This window comes from Phyllobates terribilis, unplaced genomic scaffold, assembly GCF_046119375.1.
Source record: "Phyllobates terribilis strain yellow unplaced genomic scaffold, ASM4611937v1 Scaffold_11__3_contigs__length_659146591, whole genome shotgun sequence".
NCBI classification, from domain to species: Eukaryota; Metazoa; Chordata; class Amphibia; order Anura; family Dendrobatidae; genus Phyllobates; species Phyllobates terribilis.
Genome location: NW_027362771.1, coordinates 601,777,518 through 601,794,729, shown reverse-complemented (window position 1 = coordinate 601,794,729; position 17,212 = coordinate 601,777,518). Strand labels below are relative to the sequence as shown.

The window sequence follows — 17,212 nt, the reverse complement described above, 5'->3', positions numbered from 1 at the left end:
CAAGAGGTCCGGTCATCTTAGTTATACAGGCCGGAGGAAACAACCTAGGTCATCACAAGAGCGCATAACTAATGGCAATAATGAAATTAGACACTGAGCGCTTCAGAGATTTTTTCACAAAATTAGCTATAGTATGGTCAGAGATTGTGCCGATAGCGATATGGCAAGGTGCGCGAGACATCACGGCCATTGAATGGACAAGGCGGGTAATAAATATTCGGATGGCAAAATTTAGAAGAGACAGAGGCGGTGTAGTGATACGACACCGACAACTGGAAGGAGATAAAGCAGGCCTCATACGGCCCGACGGTGTTCACTTAATAGATATTGGACTGGACATATTCCTGTCAGGACTCCAGGACGGAGTGGAACAAGCGTTAAGAGTGATGGGTGGGAGTCAGAGTCCTGCATACGAGTACGCTGGATCCTCCGTGGCCTGGAAATAGAAAGGACATGTTGGAGAGTTACACTTGTTGGCCAACTTGCCGGAGTGGGGACCCAGGGCATGCTGCAAGTTAGAACTGTGAGATTCACTACGTGCACCACTGGTGTTTTGTGGAAAAGCACATGTAAGATTCAGCAACAGCATCTGCAGATACTCCTGCATTCGTCAATACCTTTTTATGGCAGGAATTATTTCGGCAAATATAATTTTGTACCGGGGATCTAAGAGTGTGGCAACCCAGTAGTCGGGATTACTTTGAATTCTGACAATCCGGGGGTCATGTTGGAGGTAGTGCAGCAAGAAGGCACTCATGTGTCTTGCGCATCCAGAAGGACCAAGTCCTTGTTGTGTTGGTAGCGAGGTAAGAATCATGCTTCCTTCCTCTGCCCTCTCCCTCCAACCTCGCACAACAGAAATGTGATCAAGGTCTCCCTCATCTGATGAGTCTTCCATGCCCATCGCCAGTTCGTCCTCCACTTCTTCCTCGGCTCCTGCACCTTCCTCAACAGTTTGGCTGCTACCATGCGCCCTGGTTAATCCCTCTCCCCCACCCTCCCATGCCTGCCGCCTTGGTGCTGCCAACCGTCTGGACCTTGGAGATGTTATCCCTTCCCCATACGACTCCTCCTCTACTTCCTCCACCTCCTCTTGTCCCACCACCTGACTCTGAATTCTGTTTAATGTGTGCTCCAGCATGTAAATCACCGGAATAGTCATGCTGATAATGGCATCGTCGTCAGCACTAAACATCTTCGTCGCCATTTCAAAACTGTGCAGAAGGGTGTGTGGCGCCCCTGAGGGTTCAGTCGCCACAGAGTTACTGCATCTCACCCAGAGGTGTGGTATCTCACCCTCAGGTAAGGAAGGCATATGGCTCGGGACCCTAACTCCTGCATCCAACACATACCCGCAGTGGGGGTAGGGCGAGATTGCTCCTAAGGGAGAGCACAGTCCCAGGTCCCTAGCTGGTTTGAGGGTCCTATGTAGTGGGTGCTTAGGGGAGCACATGACAAGGAGAGTATAAATAGGAAGCCATCTTAGAAAGAGCAAGCCAGACAGAGGAGGAAAAGTGACAGGTGCAGAGACTAGGCATGAGCTCTGCTCCGGAGGCGGGCCTAGCCTGGGAGGCCCAGGACTGAAGGAGAGAAGAGAGGAGGGGGAGCTGGAAGGCTCCAGGAACCAAAGGGACCCTACGGCTATGGGCCGTGCAGAAGGCCACCCGTACTCCCGCTGCTACCAGGAGGTAGAGGGGTCAGGCCAGATAAGAGGAACCAATCCCTCAACTAGCGGAGAAACAGCAAGTCTCAACTAGAAACCGGAGGCTGCTGCATTTCATGTACTGCAGGCCAAAGTCCACACCAATCTCACTAAGAAGGTAGCCACATAGGACCCAGGGGACGGAACACACGTCACCCGCCAAGGCCCAAGGATACCGGATAGAAGTGTCACTGGGTGTGAGGTGCAGGGAGAAGGCCAGAGAAAGGACACACAGAAGGGGGTCCTGCTAAGTACTCCAGAGCTTTCTGGGGGTGGACTGAGCCCCTCACTGAGTATGCACAGCACGACGGGGGAGATTGCTCTGTTACCTGTAATCTGGACTACAACAACTGTGAGTAATATCTTGAGACGGCATCACACGGACTCTGTGTTCATTACTGACTCCCTGCACTACAACCACCATCATCCACCCACACTGCCCTGAAGCTACACTCTTCCTGTGGTGAGTAATAATACCGTTGCTGCAAAACCACCAGCTTCAGAGGACTGTTCCGCAGCGGCGGCCCCTTTGGCCGCACTCCACAGGTGGCGTAGTCAGACATTATAAAATCCATATATACAAATTACCCTTGGATTGACCGCCCTGGGTCATGGACTGGGTCACCGCCACAGTGACTACAACCCCCAGCGTCTACCGGCCCTGCTCAGGGTACCCCATGGCCCAGGGGGCGCATCAACTTCATAGGTCCCTGATCTGAGACCACTCCTGCAGCGTGATTTGCCCCACCTCTGGATCACATTGGCCCAGGCTATACGTCAGAACGTATTGCACCAGGGCTTGTCAGTGCTGCCACAGTCGCTGCAACATGTGCAGAGTTGAATTCCACCGTGTCGGCACATCGCATTTCAGCCGGTGAACTGGCAGGCCCAACGACTTCTGTAGAGATGTAAGTCGTTGAACTGCGGGATGCGAACGGCGGAAGTGAGCACACAGCGACCGTGCCCTCTGCAGAAAGCCATCTAGTCCGGGATAGTGGGCTAAAAATTGCTGGACAACCAGGTTCAACACGTGAGCCATACAAGGCACGTGTGTGACATTGCCCCGGCGAAGTGCCGCACCCAGGTTTGCAGCATTGTCGCACATGGCCTTCCCTTGTTGCAGGTCCAGTGGAGACAACCTTTCATGAAACTGGGTCTCCAGAGCTGACCACAACTCCTCAGCTGTGTGACTCACATTTCCCAGACATTTCAAAGTAAACACTGATGCCGTTGAGCCCTGCTGCCAGCATAGTAAGGAGGTGTGCAGGATTCCTTCTGCGCAGTTAGAAAGCAGGTGGCATTACCAGACAGGCTTTGGGTGCAGGTGGAGGACCGAGAGGAGGTTGAGGAGGCAGAAGCAGTGGAGGAACTTCGAGATAAAGAGGATTGACGCACAACTCGTGGGGAAGGTAAGACTTGGACAGCAGCCCCTTGTCCTGCTGTCACCATAGTTACCCAGTGCCCAGTCAGCGACATGTAACGCCCCTGTCCATGCCTTCTCGTCCAAGTGTCTGTGGTGAAGTGCACCCTGTCACACACAGAGTTTCTCAAAGAAGCGGTGATGTTGTGTGCGACATGCTAGTGGAGCACAGGCACACTTTTCTTTGAGAAGTAGTGCCGACTGGGCATCTGGTACTGGGGCACTGTGACGGACATAAGGTCTTGAAAATCCTCTGTGTCCTCCAGGTGGAAAGGCAGCATTTCTGTAGCCAACAGCTTGCAGATGGTGAAATTCAACCTCACAGCTTTCTCATGGCTAGGAGGAAATGGTCTTTTACTTTTCCACATCTGAGGGACCGAGGGCTGGCTGTTGTGCTTAGACGGTGTTGAGTAGGGTGTCCCCGGCAAACTGCTGGTCTGTGAGGAAGATGCAGGCGGACATGTTAGGTTGCCTTGATCCAAAGGTGGTGCTCTCGATGTCGGAGAGCGCTCAACACTAGCAGGTGTTTCCACTTCCCAATGAACTGACGACCTGCCGATCACACTGGCTGTTGCGGGTAAAGAGGTGGCATGTCTGCGTCCCAAAACATGTGTGACTGCTGTCCCCCCAATCACAGAGGATGAAGAGGCTGCGGATGCACAAGATGGGGCAGACGGTGGTTGGCCCAGCCGGCTAGGCCGCATTGTAGCACAGTGAGCTTCCCACTGCAACTTATGCTTCATATCCATGTGACGGTACATGCATGAAGTACTCAAACTATGGATTTTTTGGCCTCTACTTAGCTTTTGCTGACAAATATTACAGATAACACGAGTTCGGTCATCCTTATCGATCTGAATAAATGCCCAGGCTATGCAAGGCTTAGAGCCCATGTGACCTGAAGAGACACTACAACTTGTGGTCAGAGGCAGAGTTGTGGTTGAGGATGCAGTTGTTGACGTGCTTCCAGTACTCCGTCTCTGTTCAGGAAGGCGCAACCTAACCTCATCGTCAATAGCATCTGTGATGCCCCCCTGCCCTTGGTATCACAGATCCTAGAAGAGTGCATTGATGGAATCCTCCACAAGAGGCCCCCATAAACATTCACACATCTCCACCTTCCACCTCAGACCAGCAGAGGGAGCCCGTTAGGGATATAAATAGGCAAGGTGGAGCTAGGCAGTTCAGTTCCTCTGAAGAGTTCCTGCAGTAGAGAAGCCTAAGAGAGGTCAGTCTGCAGTGGAGCTCAGTCTAGTCTAGAGAACGCAGTTAATAGTTCAGCAGTGAAGCACGAGGCTCCTGCTTGCTAGATTCAGGGAGCCTAGATAGAGCTTAAGGTGTGCCGGTGCCGTAATATCAGTGAAGCGCGGCAAGCTGCCGTTAATGTGTATAGCCTAGTGAGGGCCCGAGTAGGCCAAAGGCGAGAGGCGAGTTACTACATAAGGGGCAGAGGAGCTTAACCTGCTCACCCCGAAGCATTTACCGGACACAGGATCCGAGCTTACCGGTATCTCTATGACCCAGTAAGGCATAACAGGAATCCCTGGAGAACTACAAGTCCCAGGATCGCTAAGGTGCTGATATGTAACAGAGCCAGGAGATGCTTAGGCCCCGCATACTGGGAGCGTGAACTCCAAGAGAAGGCCCTACCACAAGGTCAGCCAGCGCAGGACAGAGACAAAGTTAGGCCTAGCTCCAGGCAGGTCAGAAACTTACTACGCAGAGGCAAGAAACAGGAGGCCCTACACCCGATCATTGGGGAGGATCCTGATATGCACCCTTCACCCTACAGTGCTCCGGGATGTGCCTGAATTTCCACCAGTAAAAGGTACTGAAGTGACTACCGTGTCCGTTCCCGTTCTTGCTCTGACCCAGCTGGGTCTCGCCTGTCCTGCATTCCCCCTGCATACGCTGCCCTGAGACGTAGCTCCACCTGTGGGGAGCTATACCATCGAGCTGCCTTATCACCGGCCTCAGTGGACTGCTGCAACGCTGGTGCTTGTCACCAGATACCACAGGTGGCGTCATGAACTCTTATAAAATTAACAATTATCCACTCTTTTAAAGAGAGACCCCAGGGTACGGGCCAGGGAGCCGACCACCGCGACATCCCCAAGGCCAGGCAAATTACCGGGTACCGAGTCATCCCCATCCCCAGGGCTAGTCACATCCTCCTCCACCTCCTCTGCTGACCTCATGGACTGGCTGACTGTGGGTTGACAGTAAGTGGGATCTCCAACCTCGTCATCATCACGCTGTGTGTTATCACACCCGTCGTCCTCAGAGCCAACCTCTTCCTGCCCTGACCGAAAAGTCAAGTTGTCGCTCCAATCAGGTATTTGAGTCTCATCATCGTCTTCATCATTGTCTCCACCAACAGGAGTTACAGTTTGGGAACAAGGGTCTACATTATGCTCAGAACCTTCTTCATCTGGTCCTGGATCCGACTTATAAAGATTCTTGGCATCAGATCAGATCATTTCCTCATCTGGATTAACAGAAGCTCTGGAGCAGACCTCTGTTTCCCAGGCTATAGTATGAGTAAACAGCTGTGCAGACTCAACCATCTGTGTTACCCCATACTCAGACGGGCAGCTGGAGACTTGGGAGCTGTGAGGAAGCAAGTGCGATTGGGGTGACACCTCTGAGGACTGGAGTATTTGTGATGTTGAAATTGATGTGATGGAGAGCCCACTTGAAGGAGCACTTGATATCCGTTGAAGCACCTGCTGTTTTTGTGCCTCATCTAGAATTTGTAGCGATGGGCATGTCCGTAAGAATGGGATCGTATCACATTGTCCACGAAAAGAAGTCGACATCTTAGTTTGGCTGGAAGATGGTCTTTCTTCTGCAGATGTTACTCCCAAACCCACCGTGGGGGGCCTCGACCCACCGGCGGACAGGCACCAGTATTGGGAGAGGGGGGCTGGCCGTCAGGGTCCACCGCGGCTCTGGCACAAACCCGGCGACATAGAGGTGGCACGGGCAGGAACGGACTGGCCGTGTCGGTTTCTCACTTTTTGGATTTTAGAAGGGCATGACATGCCTATATCTGTGTCTCCCCCTCCTTTTACTCCTCCACCTCTTTTCTTTTTGCATGACTATATGTACTTGTCACTTTTCCATGTGTTAGTTGTGTCTTCTGAGCAGTTTGTCAGCTTTTGGACACCTCTGAAGGTGTTTTCTATGAGTTTCTATGTGTTTTTGTTTGCCTGCCATTGGTTTTAACGGTGTTCGAAGGTGTTCGACGAACCGAACCGAACTCGAACACTACGGGGGTGGCTCAAAACTATCCACGATTTCTTCATGCACTTTTTAAGTGAATTATGGGCGGAAAGTTTTGTTTCATATGATCTTGTGGTGCAACGGTAACGCGTATGACTCCCGATCAGAAGGTTGCGTGTTCAAATCATGCCAGGGTCAAGCAACTTTTTCACTACTTAACCCATGTCTGGATTAAAATTGAAACTGTGTTGCTATCTGTCAGCGCAGTGTCTAAAAAAGTGTCTTTTAGTTGAATGTTATAGATTAATATCTTATAAACAATTCTTTCATGAGAAAAATCATCGTGAAACGAAATCAAAACATTGAATATTTAATTCATTTCGGGATCTTTTTTCACTTTGATCATAGCATTGTCATCTTTGAATCCATAAGAAAAAATGGTTCATTAATAGATTCTAAATTTTAAACTTTAAATTCCTGCATTCCCAATATCAAGATGTTCATTCATCCTTGTTTATGTCTTTTTCAGTCTGTAAGTAAAAGTAGCAAATTTCGAGAAGGTGTGCCACGATTTCTTCATGCAATTTTTAAGTGAGTTATATTATGGGCGGAAAGTTTCTTTTCATATGACTTTGTGGAGCAACGGTAGCGCGTCTGACTTCTTATCGGAAGGTTGCGTGATCAAATCATGTCGAGGTCAAAATACTTTTTTATAACTTAACCCATGTCTGGATTAAAATTGAAGCTGTGTTGCTATCTGTCTGCACAGTGTCTGAAAAAGTGTCTTTTAGCTGAATGTTATAGATTAATATGTCATAAACAATTATTTGATGAGAAAAATAATCAGGAAGCAAAATCAAAACATTGAATATTTAAGGCACGTCGGGATCTCCTTTCACTTTGATCATAGCATTGTCATCTTTGAATCCATAAGAAAAAAGGGTTCTTTACTAGACTCTAAATTTTAAACTGGAAAACCCTCCATTCCCAATACCAAGATATTCATTCGTCCTTGTTTATGTCTTTTTCAGTCTGTAAGTAAAAGTAGAAAATTTCGAGAAGGTGTGCACAATTTCTTCATGCACTTTTTAAGTGAATTATGGGCGGAAAGTTTTGTTTCATATGATCTTGTGGTGCAACGGTAACGCGTCTGACTCCCGATCAGAAGGTTGCGTGTTCAAATCACGCCAGGGTCAAGCAACTTTTTCATCACTTAACCCATGTCTGGATTAAAATTGAAACTGTGTTGCTATCTGTCAGCGCAGTGTCTAAAAAAGTGTCTTTTAGTTGAATGTTATAGATTAATATCTTATAAACAATTCTTTCATGAGAAAAATCATTGTGAAACGAAATCAAAACATTGAATATTTAATGCATTTTTGGATCTCTTTTAACTTTGATCATAGCATTGTCATCTTTGAAACCATAAGAATAAAGGGTTTATTAATAGATTCTAAATTTTAAACTGGAAATCCCTGCATTCCCAATATCAAGATGTTCATTCATCCTTGTTTATGTCTTTTTCAGTCTGTAAGTAAAAGTAGCAAATTTCGAGAAAGTGTGCCACGATTTCTTCATGCAATTTTTAAGTGAGTTATATTATGGGCGGAAACATTCTTTTTATATGACCTTGTGGCGCAATGGTAGCACATCTTACTCCAGATCCAAAGGTTGCGTGTTCAAATCATACCAGGGTCAAGCAACTCTTTCATTACTTAACCCATGTCTGGATTAAAATTGAAACTGTGTTGCTATCTGTCAGTGCAGTGTCTAAAAAAGTGTTTTTTATTTGAATGTTATAGATTAATATCTTATAAACAATTCTTTGATGAGAAAATTCATCGTGAAACGAAATCAAAACATTGAATATTTAATGCATTTCGGTATGTCTTTTCACTTTAATCATAGCATTGTCATCTTTGAAACCATAACAAAAAAGGGTTCATTAATAGATTCTAAATTTTAAACTAGAAATCCCTGCATTCACTAAATCAAGATGTTCATTCGTCCTTGTTTATGTCTTTTTCAGTCTGTAAGTAAAAGTAGCAAATTTCGAGAAGGTGTGCCACGAATTCTTCATGCAATTTTTAAGTGAGTTATATTATGGGTGGAAAATTTCTACTCATATGACCTCGTGGCGCAACGGTAGCGTGTCTGACTCCACATCAGAAGGTTGCGTGTTCAAATCACGTCGGGGTCAAAAAACTTATTCATAACTTAACCGATGTCTGGATTAAAATTGAAGCTGTGTTGCTATCTGTCAGCACAGTGTGTGCAAAAGTGTCTTTCAGTTGAATGTTATAGATTAATATCTTATAAACAATTATTTTATGAGAAAAATCATAGGGAAGCGAAATCAAAACATTGAATATTTAAGGCACGTTGGGATTTCTTTTCACATTGATCATAGCATTGTCATCTTTGAATCCATAAGAAAAAAGGGTTCTTTACTAGACTCTAAATTTTAAACTGGAAAACCCTCCATTCCCAATACTAAAATATTCATTCGTCCTTGTTTATGTCTTTTTCAGTCTGTTAGTAAAAGTAGCAAATTTCGAGAAGGTGTGCCACTATTTCTTCATGCACTTTTTAAGTGAATTATGGGCGGAAAGTTTCTTTTCGTATGATCTTGTGGTGCAACCTTAACGTGTCTGACTCCTGATCAGAAGGTTGTGTGTTCAGATCACGCCAGGGTCAAGCAACTTTTTCATTACTTAACCCATGTCTGGATTAAAATTGAAACTGTGTTGCTATCTGTCAGCGCAGTGTCTAAAAAAGTGTCTTTTAGTTGAATGTTATAGATTAATATCTTATAAACAATTCTTTCATGAGAAAAATCATCGTGAAACGAAATCAAAACATTGAATATTTAATGCATTTCGGGATCTCTTTTCACTTTGATCATAGCATTGTCATCTTTGAAACCATAAGAAAAAAGGGTTTATTAATAGATTCTAAATTTTAAACTGGAAATCCCTTCATTCCCAATATCAAGATGTTCATTCATCCTTGTTTATGTCTTTTTCAGTCTGTAAGTAAAAGTAGCAAATTTTGAGAAAGTATACCACGATTTCTTCATGCAATTTTTAAGTGATTTATATTATGGGCGGAAAGATTCTTTTCATATTATCTTGTGGAGCAACAGTAGAGCTTCTGACTCCATATCAGAAGGTTGCGTGTTCAAATCATGTTGAGGTCAAAATACTTTTTCATAACTTAACCTATGTCTGGATTAAACTTGAAGCTGTGTTGCTATCTGTCAGCACAGTGTCTGAAAAAGTGTATTTTAGTTTAATGTTATAGATTAATATCTTATAAACAATTATTTGATGAGAAAAATAATCAGGGAGCAAAATCAAAACACTGAATATTTAAGACATGTCGGGATCTCCTTTCACTTTGATCATAGCATTGTCATCTTTGAATTCATAAGAAAAAAGGGTTCTTTACTAGACTCTAAATTTTAAACTGGAAAACCCTCCATTCCCAATACCAAGATATTGATTCGTCCTTGTTTATGTCTTTTTTAGTCTGTAAGTAAAAGTAGCAAATTTCGAGAAGGTGTGCATGATTTCTTCATGCACTTTTTAAGTGAATTATGGGCGGAAAGTTTTTTTTCATATGATTTTGTGGTGCAACGGTAACGCGTCTGACTCCAGATCAGAAGATTGCGTGTTCAAATCACGCCAGGTTCAAGCAACTTGTTCATTACTTAACCCATGTCTGGATTTAAACTGAAACTGTGTTGCTATCTGTCAGCGCAGTGTCTAAAAAAGTGTCTTTTAGTTGAATGTTATAGATTAATATCTTATAAACAATTCTTTGATGAGAAAAATCATCGTGAAACGAAATCAAAACATTGAATATTTAATGCATTTCGGGATCTCTTTTCACTTTGATCATAGCATTGTCATCTTTGAAACCATAAGAAAAAAGGGTTCATTAATAGATTCTAAATTTTAAACTGGAAATCCCTGCATTCAAAATATCAAGATGTTCATTCATCCTTGTTTATGTCTTTTTCAGTCTGTAAGTAAAAGTAGCAAATTTCAAGAAGGTGTTCCACGATTTCTTCATGCAATTTTTAAGTGAGTGATATTATGGGCGGAAAGTTTCTTTTCATATCACCGCGTGGCGCAAAGGTAGCGCGTCTGACTCCTGATCAGAAGGTAGAGTGTTTAAATCACGTCGGGGTCAAAAAACTTATTCTTATTTTAACCCATGTCTGGATTAAAATTGAAGCTGTGTTGCTGTTTGTCAGCAAAGTGTCTGAAAAAGTATTTTTTAGTTGAATGTTATAAATTAATATCTTATAAACAATTATTTGATGAGAAAAATCATAGGGAAGCGAAATCAAAACATTGAATATTTAAGGCATGTCGGGATTTCCTTTCACTTTGATCATAGCATTGTCATCTTTGAATCCATAAGAAAAAAGGGTTCTTTACTAGACTCTAAATTTTAAACTGGAAAACCCTCCATTCCCAATAAAAAGATATTCATTCGTCCTTGTCTATGTCTTTTTCAGTCTGTAAGTAAAAGTAGCAAATTTCGAGAAGGTGTGCCACGATTTCTTCATGCTCTTTTTAAGTGAATTATGGGCGGAAAGTTTCTTTTCGTATGATCTTGTGGTGCAGCGGTAACCCATCTGAATCCAGATCAGAAGGTTGCGTGTTCAAATCACGCGAGGATCAAGCAACTTTTTCATTACTTAACCCATGTCTGGATTAAAATTGAAACTGTGTTGCTATCTGTCAGCGCAGTGTCTAAAAAAGTGTCTTTTAATTGAATGTTATAGATTAATATCTTATAAACAATTCTTTCATGAGAAAAATCATCGTGAAACGAAATCAAATCATTTAATATTTATGCATTTCGGGATATCTTTTCACTTTGATCACAGCATTGTCATCTTTGAATCCATAAGAAAAAAGGGTTTTTTACTGGATTCTAAATTTTAAACTGGAAAACCCTGCATTCTCAATATGAAGATGTTCATTCATCCTTGTTTATGTCTTTTTCAGTCTGTAAGTAAAAGTAGCAAATTTCGAGAAGGTGTGCCACGATTTCTTCATGCACTTTTTAAGTGAGTTATATTATGGGTGGAATGACCTCATGGCGCAACGGTAGCGCCTCTGACTCCCGATCAGAAGGTTGCGTGTTCAAATCACATCAGGGTCAAAAAACTTTTTCATAACTTAACCCATGTCTGGATTAAAACTGAAGCTGTGTTGCTATCTGTCAGCACAGTGACTAAAAAAGTGTCTTTTAGTTGAATGTTATACATTAATGTCTTACAAACAATTCTTTGATGAGAAAAATCATCGGGAAACCAAATCAAAACATTGAATATTTAAGGCATGTCGGGATCTCCTTTCACTTTGATCATAGCATTGTCATCTTTGAATCCATAAGAAAAAAGGGTTCTTTACTAGACTCTAAATTTTAAACAGGAAAACCCTGCATTCCCAATGTCAAGATGTTCATTCGTCCTTGTTTATGTCATTTTCAGTCTGTGAGCAAAAGTAGCAAATTTCGAGATTTGCGCGATTTCTTCATACACTTTTCATGTGAATTATGGGTGGAAAGTTTCTTTTCATATTATCTTGCGGCGCAACGGTAGCGCGACTTACTCCATATCTTAAGTTTGCGTGGTCAAATCACGCCAGGGTCAAGCAACTTTTTCATAACTTAACCCATGTCTGGATTAAAATTGAAACTGTGTTGCTATCTGACAGCACAGTGTCTAAAAAAGTGTCTTTTAGTTGAATGCTATAGATTAATATGTTATAAACAATTCTTTCATGAAAAAAATCATCGTGAAACGAAATCAAAACATTGAATATTTAATGCATTTCGGGATCTCTTTTCACTTTGATCATAGCATTGTCATCTTTGAAACCATAAGAAAAAAGGGTTCTTTAATAGATTCTAAATTTTAAACTGGAAATCCCTGCATTCCCAATATCAAGATGTTCATTCATCCTTGTTTATGTCTTTTTCAGTCTGTAAGTAAAAGTAGCAAATTTCGAGAAGGTGTGCCACGATTTCTTCATGCAATTTTTAAGTGAGTTATATTATGGGCGGAAAGCTTGTTTACATATGACCTCGTGGCGCAACGGTAGCGCGTCTGACTGCAGATTAGAAGGTTGCGTGTTCAAATTACGTCGCGGGTCAAAAAACTTATTCATAACTTAACCTATGTCTGGATTAAAATTGAAGCTGTGTTGCTATCTGTCAGCACAGTGTCTTTTAGCTGAATGTTATACATTAATATCTTACAAACAATTCTTTGATGAGAAAAATCATCGGGAAACAAAATCAAAACATTGAATATTTAAGGCACGTCGGGATCTCCTTTCACTTTGATCATAGCATTGTCATTTTTGAATCCATAAGAAAAAAGGGTTCTTTACTAGATTCTAAATTTTAAACTGGAAAACCCTCCATTCCCAATACCAAGATATTCATTCATCCTTGTTTATGTCTTTTTCAGTCTGTAAGTAAAAGTAGCAGATTTCGAGAAGGTGTGCACGATTTCTTCATGCACTTTTTAAGTGAATTATGGGCGGAAAGTTTCTTTTCATATGATCTTGTGGTGCAACGGTAACGCATCTGACTCCACATCAGAAGTTTGCATGTTCAAATCACGTCGGGGTCAAGCAACTTTTTCATTACTTAACCCCTGTCTGGATTAAAATTGAAACTTTGTTGTTATCTGTCAGCGCAGTGTCTAAAAAAGTGTCTTTTAGTTGAATGTTATAGATTAATATCTTATAAACAATTCTTTCATGAGAAAAAACATCGGGGAACAAAATCAAAACATTGAATATTTAAGGCACGTCGGGATCTCCTTTCACTTTGATCATAGCATTGTCATCTTTGAATCCATAAGAAAAAAGGGTTCATAACTAGATTATAAATTTTAAACAGGAAAACCCTTCATTCCCAATATCAAGATGTTCATTCGTTCTTGTTTATGTCATTTTCAGTCTGTGAGCAAAAGTAGCAAATTTCGAGAAGGTTTTTGTGATTTCTTCATACACTTTTCATGTGAATTATGGGCGGAAAGTTTCTTTTCATATGATCTTGTGGTGCAACGGTAGCGCGTCTGACTCCAGATCAGAAGTTTGCGTGTTCAAATAACGCCAGGGTCAAGCAACTTTCTCATTACTTAACCCATGTCTGGTTTAAAATTGAAACTGTGTTGCTATCTGACAGCGCAGTGTCTAAAAAAGTGTCTTTTAGTTGAATGTTATAGATTAATATCTTATAAACAATTCTTTCATGAGAAAAATCATCGTGAAACGAAATCAAAACATTGAATATTTAATGCATTTCGGGATCTCTTTTCACTTTGATCATAGCATTGTCATCTTTGAAACCATAAGAAAAAAGGGTTCATTAATAGATTCTAAATTTTAAACTTTAAATTCCTGCATTCCCAATATCAAGATGTTCATTCATCCTTGTTTATGTCTTTTTCAGTCTGTAAGTAAAAGTAGCAAATTTCGAGAAGGTGTGCCACGATTTCTTCATGCAATTTTTAAGTGAGTTATATTATGGGCGGAAAGCTTGTTTTCATATGACCTCGTGGCGCAACGGTAGCGCGTCTGACTCCACATCTGAAGGTTGCGTGTTCAGATCACATGAGTGTTAAAAAACTTTTTCATAACTTAAACCAGGTCTGGATTAAAATTGAAGCTGTGTTGCTATCTGTCAGCACAGTGTCTGAAAAAGTGTCTTTTAGTTGAATGTGATAGATTAATATCTTATAAACAATTATTTCATGAGAAAAATAATCAGGAAGCGAAATCAAAACATTGAATATTTAAAGCACGTTGGGATCTCCTTTCACTTTAATCATAGCATTATCATCTTTGAATCCATAAGAAAAAAGGGTTCTTTACTAGACTCTAAATTTTAAACTGGAAAACCCTGCATTCCCAATACCAAGATGTTCATTCGTTCTTGTTTATGTCTTTTTCAGTCTGTAAGTAAAAGTAGCAAATTTCGAGAAGGTGTGCCACGATTTCTTCATGCACTTTTTAAGTGAGTTATATTATGCGTGGAAAGTTACTTTTTGTATGATCTCGAGCGCAAGGGTAGCTTGTCTGACTCCAGATCAGAAGGTTGCGTGTTCAAATCACGTCGGGGTCAAAAAACTATTTCATAACTTAACCCATGTCTGGATTAAAATTGATGCTGTGTTGCTATCTGTCAGCACTGTGTCTGAAAAAGTGTCTTTTAGTTGAATGTTATAGATTAATATCTTATAAACAATTATTTCAAGAGAAAAATAATCAGGAAGCAAAATCAAAACATTGAATATTTAAGGCACGTTGGGATCTGCTTTCACTTTGATCATAGCATTGTCATCTTTGAATCCATAAGAAAAAAGGGTTCTTTACTAGTGTTGAGCCACCCCCGTAGTGTTCGAGTTCGGTTTGGTACGTCGAACACCCGTGTGTTCGTCGAACTGTTCGTCGAACACCTTCGAACACCGTTAAAACCAATGGCAGGCAAACAAAAACACATAGAAACACATAAAAAACACCTTCAAAGATTTCCAAAAGCTGACAAACTGCTCAGAAGACACAACTAACACATGGAAAAGTGACAAGTACATATAGTCATGTGAAAAGAAAAGAGGTGGAGGAGTAAAAGGAGGGGGAGACACAGATATAGGCATGTCATGCCCTTCTAAAATCCAAAAAGTGAGAAGCCGACACATTCAGTCCGCTCCTGCCCGTGCCACCTCCGTGTCGCCGGGTTTGTGCCAGAGCCGTGGTGAACCCTGACGGCCAGCCCCCCTTCTCCCAATACTGGTGGCTGTCCGCTGGTGGGTTGAGCGAGCCCCCCTGTGGTGGAGGCAGCTCTAAGCTTTTTAATTTAAATTGTCTCTCTAATTTGAATGAATACACTTTAAATCCATTTACAAGGATCTATTGGAGGGCAAGTCTCATGCCAGCAGCCGCGCAATTCCAGCTCCAGTAGCGTCCACTAAAGCTGCTGCAGTTAAAAAGCTTTTATAAGGATCGAGCTCGGCTGTCCACCGCAAGGCATCCTACTGCCAGTCCCAGCCCCTATGCCTTGGGGTGCCTCCTGATGCTCTTCACTGAGTATCCCGTGGTCCCGAAGCATTTCCTTTGAAAAAATTAACTGTCCAAACTGCAGGTGGTGTAGCTTGCTTAACAGCCGGGATAATCCACTGACTAGCAGACACTGCTACTAGGCACAAAGTATTTCCTGGGCTAGATGCAGTTAAAAATTTGTAATTAGATACTCTCGTTGGATGCTGAGAAAGCATTCCATAGAGTCTCCTGGCACGCCATATATGATTCTCTTAAAAAGCTTGGGGTAGGGATCTAGGGGACCCTTTTATAGCCAAAATCACGGCCCTGTATCACAATACGTCACCTAGGCTGAAGATAAATGGAACTGTAGCACCCTGAGGGCTCGGTTGCTACAGAAGTATTGCACCTCACCCAGAGGTGTGATATCTCACTCTCAGGTAAGGATGGAGTGTGGATCAGGACCCGACACCTGCATGCATTACACCACATTGCCGTGGGGCAGGGCGACCAATATGCCTCTGAGATGGGCACGACAGTCCCTGTCCCTGGCTGGAGTGGGGGGAGGGAACACTGAGGAAGTGGAACTCTGTAGTGCAGGAGCAGGGAGGAAGCAGTTCCGGGGTGCATTGAGAAGGGAGTATAAAAGGTGGGCACCATCTTAGTTCAGTGCAGAGAAGTCTGAGCAGAAGTGGTAGGGAGCAGGGCCTCTGCATGAGCTCTGCTCCGGAGGCGGGCCTAGTAACAGAGGCCCAGGCCTGGAAGAGGGAGAAGGAAGGAAGAGGAGCGGAGAAGGCTCCAGGAATGAGGAATGAAGGGATCCCAGGGGTGCGGACGGGTGAGTCGCCACCGCACGCCCGAATCCACCTGCGTGGAGGGGTCAGGCCAAAGGGGGAGACCGGTCCCCGAAACTAGTGGAGGCAGGAAATGACCCTCAGCTAGAAACCAGAGGCTGTGACATTTTATGTGGCGCAGCCCCTCGCTACACCAGCTAGGAAGGCACCACATAGGGTCAGGGAAACTGGCGCCAAGTTTACCAAGAGGAGACCCGAGGCAGCCGGACAGAAGGGTTGGTAAGAAAGGCCAGACAAAGGACACACAAAGGGGGTCCTGTGAAGCGCTCCAAAGTTATCTGGGAGTTGTCTGAGCCCCTCACCTGGTGAGCACAGTACGACGTGGGCAGCCGTTACCTGCAGACGTGGTCTGGATAATAAGAACTGTGAGTAAAGGCCCTGGACTGCATCACTGACTCCGTGTCATTACTGCTGCTGCCCTGCACCATCACCCCCATCCTCCGCATACACTGCCCTGAGGCTATACTCCTCCCGTGGGGAGTTATGCTACGCTCTGCTGCACCCACAACACCAGCCTCAGCGGTCTGCCCTGCAATGGCGGTTCACTCTGACCGCAATCCACGGGTGGCGTAGTCGGACATTTAAACATCAAAACCACATAAATAGTTCCGCCCCTGGTTTGACCACCCTGAGCCACGGAACCTTGTCGCCGCCACGAAGACTACAACCACCAGCAACCACCAAAAAGGGTCCGGCTCCGGTGGTCCCAAGGCCCAGGGGGTGCATCAGAACATTTTCATCACCTTTCACAATCACCAATGGGACAAGGCAGGGATGTTCTCTGTCCCCTCTCTTATACATCCTAGTGATGGAGCACCTGCTCTCATAAATTCGCCATAACCCCAATATTAGGTGGATTGAGGTGGGAGGCACCGAGTACAAGTGCTCTCTATTTGCTGATGATGTCCTAGTATATATCACTCAATCACATATATCC

The 17,212-nt window shown here is 43.5% G+C and overlaps 3 non-coding genes across 3 annotated transcripts; all 3 read left to right on the top strand.

The window, feature by feature from the left end:
- The first annotated feature begins 7,471 nt into the window (after positions 1 to 7,471).
- TRNAG-CCC (transfer RNA glycine (anticodon CCC)) lies at positions 7,472 to 7,543 on the top strand. Its single transcript has one exon. It is a non-coding gene; the product is annotated as a tRNA-Gly (tRNA).
- A 932-nt stretch (positions 7,544 to 8,475) lies between these two features.
- Positions 8,476 to 8,547, top strand: TRNAW-CCA (transfer RNA tryptophan (anticodon CCA)). Its single transcript has one exon. It is a non-coding gene; the product is annotated as a tRNA-Trp (tRNA).
- A 1,423-nt stretch (positions 8,548 to 9,970) lies between these two features.
- On the top strand, positions 9,971 to 10,042 carry TRNAW-CCA (transfer RNA tryptophan (anticodon CCA)). The gene has a single exon. It is a non-coding gene; the product is annotated as a tRNA-Trp (tRNA).
- Positions 10,043 to 17,212: the final 7,170 nt, after the last annotated feature.